The sequence below is a fragment of the Lepidochelys olivacea genome (assembly GCF_965140295.1).
Source record: "Lepidochelys olivacea isolate rLepOli2 genome assembly, chromosome: 13".
Taxonomy (NCBI): Eukaryota; Metazoa; Chordata; order Testudines; family Cheloniidae; genus Lepidochelys; species Lepidochelys olivacea.
The window spans coordinates 36,636,888-36,647,883 of NC_140423.1; the positions used below are offsets into that span (position 1 = coordinate 36,636,888).

The 10,996-nt window shown below is 40.5% G+C and overlaps 1 pseudogene across 1 annotated transcript; it reads right to left on the reverse strand.

Moving 5' to 3' along the window:
- Positions 1–233: 233 nt before the first annotated feature.
- Positions 234–10,670, reverse strand: LOC311529907 (olfactory receptor 10A7-like; annotated as a pseudogene). The gene is made up of 3 exons: positions 9,685–10,670; positions 1,174–1,186; positions 234–1,078 (listed from the first exon to the last, which is right to left on the reverse strand). The product of its transcript is annotated as an olfactory receptor 10A7-like (transcript).
- Positions 10,671–10,996: the final 326 nt, after the last annotated feature.

The following is a 10,996-nucleotide window of genomic DNA, read 5'->3' on the forward strand; positions in this document are numbered from 1 at the left end:
AGCTTGAAAGCTTGCCTCTTTCCCCAGCAGAAGCTGGTCTAATAAAAAATATCACCTCCCCCACCTTGTCTCCCTGTGGAACTATGTATTGCACAGGGTGTCGGTGGCTGAACTGAGAAGTGAACCTATGGCGTATTTAATAGAAAAACCCAGGCAGATTCAATAATTTGGTAACTTTACTTTATTTTTAAAGCCCTAATTTGAACTGGACTGCCCCAATTTTTTTACATGATTCATGAAAACCTCCTTCTTCCCCTGAGTCTGCTCAGGGCACTCTTCACCTCTTTGTTCCTCAGACTGAAGATCACAGGGTCCAGCACTGGAGCGAGGACAGAATAAAAAAGAGATCAACATATCCACCTCCACTGTGTGGTTGAACTTCGGCCGCAGGTAAATAGCACAGGCTGAACTGTAGAACAAGGTGACCACAGTGAGATGAGAGGAGCAGGTCGAGAAGGCCTTGTGCCTTCCCTCAGCAGATGGGGTCTTCGGGATCCTGGAGAGTATTCGAGCATAGGACACCACAACCAGCAAGAAGGGGGACAGGTTGATCAAAACACTGAGGGCTAGGATGGAGGCCTCTTTCGTCAAGGTGTCCCCACAGGCCAGCTTCAGAACTGGGGAGATGTCACAGAAGAAGTAGTTGATCTCATTGGGCTCACAATAGGGCAAGGAAAAGGTCCAAGCCACATTGTCTGGTGGCATCAGAATTCCACAGAGCCAGCAAGCAGCGGCCATCTTGGCGCAGGCCCTGTGGTTCATAAGGAGAGTGTAGTGCAGAAGGGAGCAGGTGGCTCTGTAGCGGTGATACACCATGGCAGCCAGCAGGTAGCACTCTGCTGTCCCAAGAGAAAGGAGGAAATACATCTGGGCAGTGCATCCAGTGAAGGAGATGCCCCCCTCCTCAGAGATTAAATTGGCCAGCATCTTGGGGATGGTGACCGAGGTGTAGCAGATCTCCAGGAAGGATAGGTTCTGGAGGAAGAAATACATGGGGGTGTGGAGGGCTGGGTCCAATACTGTCATGAAGATGATGAGGATGTTTCCTGTCACGGTGATGGTATAGAAAATGGAGAAACTTACACAAAGTATTGCTCAGGTCTCTGGATGTCTCCAGAATCTGAAAAAAAAAGAAGTAGGTCAGCATGCTGTGATTCTGCTGTGCAATTTCACTGGTCTAGCTCATCTGTGGAAGGAGGAGAAAAAAGAATTTCCATGTGGTCATTAGGGGCCAGCTCATAGGACTGCAAGAGACCACCTGACTCATCAAGTCCAGTTCTCTGCTCTCACTGGGAACCACATTGTGTAATCCCAACCATAAAAGGATCCAGCTCCATGTTAACACTAATTAGATTGTTTGCCCCTATTGGCAGACTGTTCCAGAACCTCCCTCCTCTGATGGTTAGAAACATTCTTCTAATTTCCAGACTAAATGTACTCACAGCCAGTTTATCCCCATTTTTTTTCTTGTGCCAGCATTATCCATTAGCTTCAATAGCTCTTCACCCTGCCTGATGTTTACTCTCCTGGTGCATTTATACAGGGCAATCAGATCCCTTCTCAGCCTAAGCTAAATGAGCCAAGCTCTTTTAGTCTTTTGTGGTTGGATTTTTTAAAGATATTGAGTTGTTTGGTGGGATTTTCAAAAGCAGCTAGGCACCCAACAGCTAGTGAAATCAAAGAGTGTTTGGTACCTAGGTACTTTAGAAAATCCCACTCAGCACATACATATTTAAAAATCTATCCCTTAGTCGTTTTAGTTTCATCAGCTGGTATAAACTGGTGTAGCCACACTCACTTCAACAAAGCTGTGACTATGTACATCAGCATCGAACTAGCTAGCTAGCCCCATATACATCTATCTATCTACCTTTCTATCTAGTAACATGCCATTAAAAGAAAAATACAAACTCTGCTCTGAGACTCAGATTGCCACAGTGTAAATCTGGAATCAGACATTTCAATTCAGAGTAGTTACTCAGTGATTACCCTTGTTAGTATATGTTAGTAAATATTAACCCTTTTAGTCCTGTTTTGTCTCAATATTTGATCCATTTGTATATTAACTATTATTTGGAATTTTTAGGATATTAACAAAGAGTATGTTGAATTCTAAGGCCCAGAACACTGGTTCCTGGCTGATATGTAACCCTATTCAGGAATTCTGTGCTTTAGACTGAATATAATAATCCATAGTGTCTCTATCTCTATAAAACTCCAGATATTCATGGGTACCATCCTCTTAAAACACACGCACGCACACACACACACATAAAATGATAACATATTGTTACATCAGATAGGGAAGAACGATTGTGGGGGAATAAAGACTCACTGAAAGATATTATCTTGAAAAATTGTTAGTCCTCTCAGCTGTAAATAATTATGCCTTCACACATAAATCAGGTAAACTGAGGATGTATAGAAATGCCATCAGAATGTGTGTTTCTTTTAGCAAAGAGGTTTTCTTTGTTTGGAAACCCTATATAATGACACAGGTATGAGAACTTATTTGGGAAATGGAAACTGGGTGACCTTCCAGTTACAGTGAAGATCTTACATCAAGGGTGGAAACGTTACTATCCTTTTGTATTGTGCTGTACAAATCTCTGACTGATAAATATTTGATTAAAAATCCCAGTTCAGCCTGTTATTTTACAATCTCGAGTCGTCATTGACTCAGAACACACAACACCCTCGAACAACTAAGAGCAGAGGCTGAGGCTTTGTCATTGATTTCTGTTGTTTCATTCTCAAATAAATGTCCCGTGTTCTCCTCTCAGCTCCACGGGTGACTAGGACAACCCTAGCAAGGCTGAATCCGTCTAACCAGGAGCAGAACAGACCCCTGAATATCAAACCCTCAGATGAAATTCAAACCACAACAGACTTACCTCTACATCCAGGTAATGCTCCTGCATCTGCTGTGAATGAAGGTCTGGGTGGATTTGACATATATCAGCTGCTTTCTGAGTCTCCAAAGACAGGTTCCCTTAAACACTCTGGATTTAATTCAGTATCTTTTGAAGGTAAATTGTCATTTATCCTTCAGCTTTAAAAATAAACCCAACAGATAAGAAGGTCCTATCCTGCGAGTGGCTGGATGGAAGGCCTTCATCTCCCACTAACCTCAATGGGAACATCGCATTACCAGCACCAGCCAGGTTCAGGACATTAATACGTAAACGCTTCTGTTTATTCCTATGGTCCCTGATAGAATTGCTTATGTGAACCCTTTGTAGCTCTGAGTGTTTGCTTATTTACAACTCTCTGATTTCCCAATCCCCTCTCTCTCCCCACTCCCCACACCTACAGAAATGAGACACTGTCAAGGTTCCTTCCCCACTCTGAACTCTACGGTACAGATGTGGTGACGTGCATGAAAACCCCCTAAGCTTATTTTTACCAGCTTAGGTTAAAACTTCCCCAAGGTACAAACTATTTTACCTTTTGTCCCTGGACTTTATTGCTGCCACCACCAAGTGTCCAACAAATATAACAGGGGAAAAGCTCACTTGGAAACGTCTTTCCCCTCAAAATTCCCCCAAGCCTTACACCCCCTTTCCTGAGGAAGGCTTGATAAAAATCCTCACCAATTTGCATAGGTGAACACAGACCCAAACCCTTGGATCTTAAGAACAAGGAAAAGCAATCTGGTTCTTAAAAGAAGAATTTTAATTGAAGAAAAAGTAAAAGAATCACCTCTGTAAAATCAGGATGGTAAATACTTTACAGGGTAATCAGATTCAAAACATAGAGAATCCCTCTAGGCAAAACCTTAAGTTACAAAAAGACACAAAAACAGGAATATACATTCCATTCAGCACAACTTATTTTCTCAGCCATTTAAACAAAACAGAATCTAACGCATATCTAACTAGATTGCTTATTAACCCTTTACAGGAGTTCTGACCTGCATTACTGCTCTGGTCCCGGCAAAAAACACACAAAGACAGAGAGAACCCTTTGTTTCCCCTCCCCCTCTCCAGCTTTGAAAGTATCTTGTCTCTTCATTGGTCATTTTGGTCAGGTGCCAGTGAGGTTATCTTTAGCTTCTTAACCCTTTACAGGTGAAAGGGTTTTCCCTCTGGCTAGGAGGGATTTAAAGGTGGTTAGCCTTCCCTTTATATTTATGACAGACACCCATACAGATCAAGAAAATATCTTTCCCCCAACAGGGGGCAGCGTGTGTGTGCATGTGTACACACACACACAGAGCAGGTCTCATTCCTTCCAGTAGGGGACAATTTCTTATTTGCACAAAACGTATGGGAATAAATATCAGGACTGGAGATAAAATGAAGATGAGAAAAAATAAAATGTAGCATGTGCATTTTCTCTTCCTTCTTATTCTCACTGTCAGTATATGTAACCAGTCAGTATATGAAATTAAATGGGAGATGCCTCATTCCCTTAGGATAATTTGAAAACTCTAGGCATAGAAATTATTTATACATGTTCCCATACACATCTCTCTCTCTCTCTCTCTCTCCATACAATCTATCTATCTATTTATCTAAAATGAAATCATTGATAGGCAACATGGTCCACTAGGTCGGGTACTGGAGTCAGGAAGCCAGAGTTCACTGTATCCCTGACATGCAATTGCGTAGGATGGTGTACACTATAATATATCTACACATCAGCTAAATCATCATATAGAATTAGATAACTGGCCAACTCTTGTAATCTAATCACAAATTTGCTGACATTTGGTGCTTTTGTGATTGCCCTTGCTTCTGGATTCATGCAGTTAGATGAGAATCTCAGTTGTCAATAAAAATAACCAAGTTTCTAGACCTCATAGTTGTGGAGAAAAACTTGAAAATGGGACTCTAAAGGCTGTGACACCAGAAGGCAAATAAAAAGGCTCCAAAGTCATTATTGGTTAAAGTCTCATGATTTCTAAGACTACCTCATGATTCTGGCAGCCCAACCTATGATCTGTGTGTACTGGGGGTTGTCAGGGCTGTTATACCAATGCAGTGGTTCTGAGGTAGGAGTTTTGGCTAATAGTATTGAAATTGGTTCTCCCCCTGCAAGTCATTTTATTCCTGGTGGGGCATGTTACTTATCTCTTTCTTAGAGGGTAGAGTGTGAGGGATTATATTGCAGCCCCAATTTTAAGTGGGCCTTGTTTTTCTAAGTTTTCAGTTGCCCTTAAATCCTATAGTGACCACCAAACTCAACAGGTTAAAAATTAACGGACCCAGCTTATTGGTTGACCCCTACTGGAGAGCATTCCACCTTTAATTGTAAAGCCTTAATGGTGAGGTGTATTAAATGGAATCCATTGGTTAAATCTAATTTAAAGAAAATCTGTCCTCTAATTATCTGCTAGGGTTAAAAAAATCCATTTTTAGATTTTAGTGATGAAGGTCTATCCCTGAATATCACTCATGCTATTATGCAAAAATTACAGGTTGATCTGGCTACCAGAAAGAGTTCTTCTTACCCTGTGAAAGATAAAAGAATTTAGTGGGATGCAGATTGTTTTCATCATAAAAAAACAGCTACAGATTATGACAAGGGAACTCAGGAAGGACCTTTCACAGAATTCCATCCCAAAATTAATTAATTATAGGAAGTTTTATGAAATATTGCTTGAAAAGACAAAGTTGGTCCATTATGTGGCACTGTGGAAGTCATTTGAATCTGCTGCCAAAATGAAATATATGATATATTTTTGGAAACTGGTGGCACTGGGCTCTAAGATTAGGAAATATTGAAGCTGTGATCACCAAGTATATGTGGGAGAAACATTTTTCTGCACTTTGTAATGATATGCTGTCACCTTGCCTCTGTGAATTACAACTGAGAATACCAAATTTGGGACAAACTGCCGAGATATAGGGCAGACACACTCCAAAAATGGTGGTTATTCTCCCATAAAATATACCAAACTGGAAACCAAAGTAAACTTTGGTTTCACCCCCACTGGCTAATAAGAAGTCAGAAAAGCAGTCTCCATAGGTATTCCAGTCCTTGTACCACCACAAAAACCACTAGACTTAATGATGAGTGGTTATTTAAAACCAATTTAATCAAACAAAGGGCTTATTCTGATCCCAAAGGACCAGCCAGGTACCCAGGTCAATATATAACTCAGGTCTTATCCAATAATCACTCTGTTACCAGTCCTCTGGTATCTAAAATCTAAAGGTTTATATATAAAAAGAAAGAAAGGAAGGTGAGAGTTAAAATTGGTTAAAAGAATCGAATACATATAATAACGGCAAAGTTCTTGGATTAGCTTGTAGCAGTGATGGAATAAACTGCTGGCTTGTTAAGTCTCTGGTTGCTTCCAAGTCATTGGAAGGTCCTCAGTCCCTTGGTTAGAATGCTCCCATTAGTACAAGTTAAACATAGTCAAGAGGTTTAAACAGGAAAGAGGCAAAATGGAGATGTTTCCAGGGCCTGTTATAGTTTCTGCCAAGTGAAGGGAAACCCATTGTTCTCACTGTGGAAAGTTACAGGGAACAAGAAGGTGTTTGGACTTGGGGGTGTCATACATGGTCATATTTTAATCAGATAATGTCACATATGCCATGAATTAACTTTTCTGTGTGATCGGTTCTGATAGGCTCCATACCTTGTTCCCTCCCAGAATGGTCTGCAGAATCTAGCAAAGAAGTTACATTTGTCATTGATCAGCAATGCTGTAATAAAGCAGCTGGTGAGGATTTTATGCCTGATGTATTTTAAGAAAAATATTGACTGGGCAGGCAACTCTTTCAGCTAAACTTTTTTCCAGTACAAACAATACAGGGATTTTTCTCTCAGGGTGGGCTACTGGTATTATTATACCACTGTATAAAAAATGGGATAGAAAAGATCCAAGGAATTATCACTCAATCAGCTTATGGCATGTTGTCTTAAAATTTTATACTAGTTTTTTTTGTGGGGGAGGGGGAAGACTAGAGTATTGGGCAGAAAACAGATAAATATTAGCTGAAGAACACCGAAATGGTCACTCCTCTACAGATAGTTGTTTTATTCTTTTATATTTGATCTACACATTTGTCCCTTTTATGGGGGAAAAATTGTATGTGGCTTTTGTTGATCTAACATTGGCCTTTGATTTCATTGATAGGGACCATCTATGGGGCAAACTGGAGATATCTGGAATATATTCCATTACTTTTTCTTCTAAGAGCTCTCCATAGGTAAACAGAGGCCAAAATTATAATATGTTTGAATGGGGAACTAACTAATTCCATCCCAATTAACAAGAGGTGCTGTCATTGCTATTTATTCACCCTTTTCCTTTTTATATCAATGATGTTGATTTAGCATTACAATATTTTCCCTCCAAAATCATGGGTTACCCTGTGTGTGTTTGTCCTATTATACACAAACCATATGGGTCCATTAACACAAACTTCAGTCAGACTTGAGTGTTTATTAAATGTCTTTGGTTTATATTGTCAACGGGAGGCCCTTTGAGAAATTACTCCAAAACTAAAGAACTTGTTTTTAGTTGAAGATGGCAGTTGCATAAATGGAGAATCAATGGGCAATACTGAGCAAGTTAGTTTTTTCTCCAACCTGGTTATCATAAAATTGGTTGTGGGATATACATGTTCACATAACAAAAGAGAAGGCCTCATATTCAGTGCAAATTGTATTGTATTTCACCAGGGCTCATGGGAGCAAACTAATTGCTCCAGCCCTTAGAGTGTTTGAGGTCAAGCTAGGCAATCAAATTTTGTATAGTGCAGAAATATGGGGATGGAATGATCCCAGGTGATGAGAAATGATTCATAACAAATTTCTTAGGAAGATTTTTGATCTTCCAAATAACACCTCTTCTTATAGCCATGCCAAGCACAATAGCTATTCTGTCCAATGTGCAATAATAACAATTTTTGGATCCACAATGTTTGCCAAGATTTTGCTCAGTCGAACAGCGCAGTTGAGCTTTTGAATGTACATTTAATTGGCCAGAGTATATTCAAAATTCTTTGCGCTCTCAAGGCCTCTGAGAATTGGAGATGATCAAATTTGTAGAATGTGAAGTCACTAATCAAGCTGAGGATAGAAGATGTTAATAGCCAACTAGATGTGGCAGTTGTTTCCATTACAAACATATCACCTTGGTTCCCCCTTCTTAAAATAACTCCCGGGTATGCCAGATATTTAGACAGTTTGCCCAATAACAAGTTAAGAAGGACTTTTACAGCTCTCTGCTTTCAATATATGTGGTCAGCTTACTTAGAAGGCTGATATACATGCACTGAGAAATGTAACTGCTTCTATCCATGAGGCTCTGAGCAGGTGGAAGACCTACTGCATTTTTTATCGGATTGTACTTTGTATTGCCACTTGAGATCAAAATGGCTTTCCGCGTTTTTCTCCCTTTTTCTATGACTGCTCAGAAAATGGTATATTTGCGAGGAACTGGCAATGTATCTGTGATCTGAGTGGTGGCCCGTTTTGTATGGTTGGCCACTAAAATAAAGAAAAAGCAAGTAGCATGGTGATAATATATGGTATAATAGGTTTATACTGGTTTTAGATATGTATTAATATTTTAAAATCCTGGAGTTAGTTTTTAAGACTTATTTTAATATTTTTTGCTGTTGGTGCATTGGCTTATGGCTAAATTGCTATTAATAATCTTGACTTCACTTGACTTAGCTGGGCACCCCCACTTCTGGGAAATGGGGTTGTCTCAGCAGTCCCTGTCTCTCTTGAGCCTGGTCAAACCAGTTTAAGCAACCCACTAGGCAGAGGTAATATATCATAGAAAATAAATGTAGAGTGTTGCTGAGGAATTCCTATCTGGGCTGTGATCTGCTTTCTTGTGGGTGTGTCTGATTTAACCCTTAATAACTATCTAGCAAACAATGCAATAACAATCACACGCAGAGATGTACATATTATATTCATCACATATTACAGGCATCTTCCACCTCCTTCAAACCATCTTCTGCCCAAAACTTACTCCCACCATATTGAATTTCACAGTAGAAAAGAAATGGGACTTGGCTGTAGGAGGTATAAAAATGATTTTTTATTGAGACTGCTGGACACGGACAGACCCTATGGTTTCCTCTGGCTTTCTAGCTCCCTATCTCTGCTGCCATGTTTCAAGAGTTGGTCACAAATTTTATTTATTTATTGCAGAGGGGAGGGGTTCTATGGGAAATACCAAAAATAACATTTTTCTTCAAGAATTGTTTTATTTTTTATTGAGAAACTGAAAACTCTGAAATACTTTTTTTGTTGTTATACTTTTGGCATCCGAAAAATATGTTCATTTATTTATTGGAGATTTTGACCTTTTGCAATTTGGTTGCAGGAAAGAAAAACATTTCCACTAATGCAGGCCGCCCCCCCCCCCCCCGCAAAAAAAAAAAATTATTTTTCGGTGGGAGTGAAAATTTCTCTTTAAGAGAAAAGCTATTTTCAATTGGTGTGGGGGAAAACATTTCAGCAGAAAAAATTTGACCTCCAGATCTACCGGTTTTATCAAGGGGGATATCTCTTAATCCTGTCTTGGACAAAGCAGACATGTAACGCACTGATACCAACTGTATAGCCCTCATCTCTATATCTCCAACATTGCATCTATAGGCTTTGCGCAAGCACACTCCATATCCCCCTTTACTTGAAAATTTCTGCATCATTGCTGACTTTTCTGAACCATAGGTCATACCCTCAGGTGTTGTAAACACAAACCTATTTGTACTCTTCGAGGACCTGGGCCCGTAATTATGATACATTTGTTTCCTTTAGGAAAGCAATTTCTGGCCATTGTTCTCCTGAAAGCCCCCTTCACCTCCTTGTTTCTCAGGCTGTAGATGAGGGGGTTGAACATGGGGGTGATGACTGTGTAGAAGAGAGAGAGCATTTTGTTGGTAACTGGTGCATATGCAGAAATGGGGCACAGATACGTGATAATCCCTGTCCCGTAGAACAATGTCACCACCAGAAGATGTGAGGAACAGGTGGAGAAGGCCTTATGCCTACTCTGAGCCAAGGGCATCTTCAGGATGGTCAGGAGGATGAGAAGGTAGGAGACCAGAATCAACACAAAGGGAAACATTATGAATAGCAGGGCAACCATAAAGACAGCAATTTCATTGAGGTAAGTGGCTCCACTGGCCAGCTTCAATATTGGGGGATGTCACAGAAGAAATGGTTAATTTCATTTGACCCACAAAAAGGCAAGGTAAATATGACCAAGGTGTGTCCCAAAGACATGAGGAGACCACTGATCCATGACACAGCAGCCATCTCTGAGCACTTGGTATTGTTCATAATGTGCGTATAGCGTAAGGGGTAGCATATTGCAACATAACGGTCATAAGCCATTGCCCTCAAGAGAAAACACTCCATGCCCCCTAGAAATAGAAATAAATACATCTGCACAGCACAGCCAGTGAAGGAGATAGTTTTATCCTCCGAGAGGAGGTTGGCAAGCATCTTGGGGAGGGTGACCAAGGTGTAGCAGATCTCCAGAAAGGACAGGTTCATGAGGAAGAAATACATGGGGGTGTGGAGGGCAGCATCAGCCAATGTCAGGGTGAATATGAGAAGATTTCCAGTCAGAGTGATCATGTAGGTAGCTAGAAACACAGGAAGAATAAAGCCTGTATCTCTGGAAGATCAGAAAGTCCCAGGAGAATGAACTAAGTGACAGTGGTGTGATTCCTTCCTGCCATTTGGGCTCTGAGTTCCTCAGGACAGTATTTATTCCTAAGGAAAGATATAAGCCAATATAGTACAGATTTCTGAATGTAGTGACAGGTAGGCAAAAACAGGAAAGCTGCTTAGATAACTTATACAAGCAGAGAGTTCCATCCTGTCCCTTTCTTTCGCCATCCCCTTGCTTGTCTCCCTTCCCCTCAGTCTGAATCTTCCCCTGTGCCCTTCCTGGGCCACATTTGGTTATCAAAGCCATCTTGACTCAGGGCAGTTTACCTCCACTTCTATTATTAATAATGGAAGATGGTGGCCATCTTTTTTATGGTCATCCTCCATACTGGCA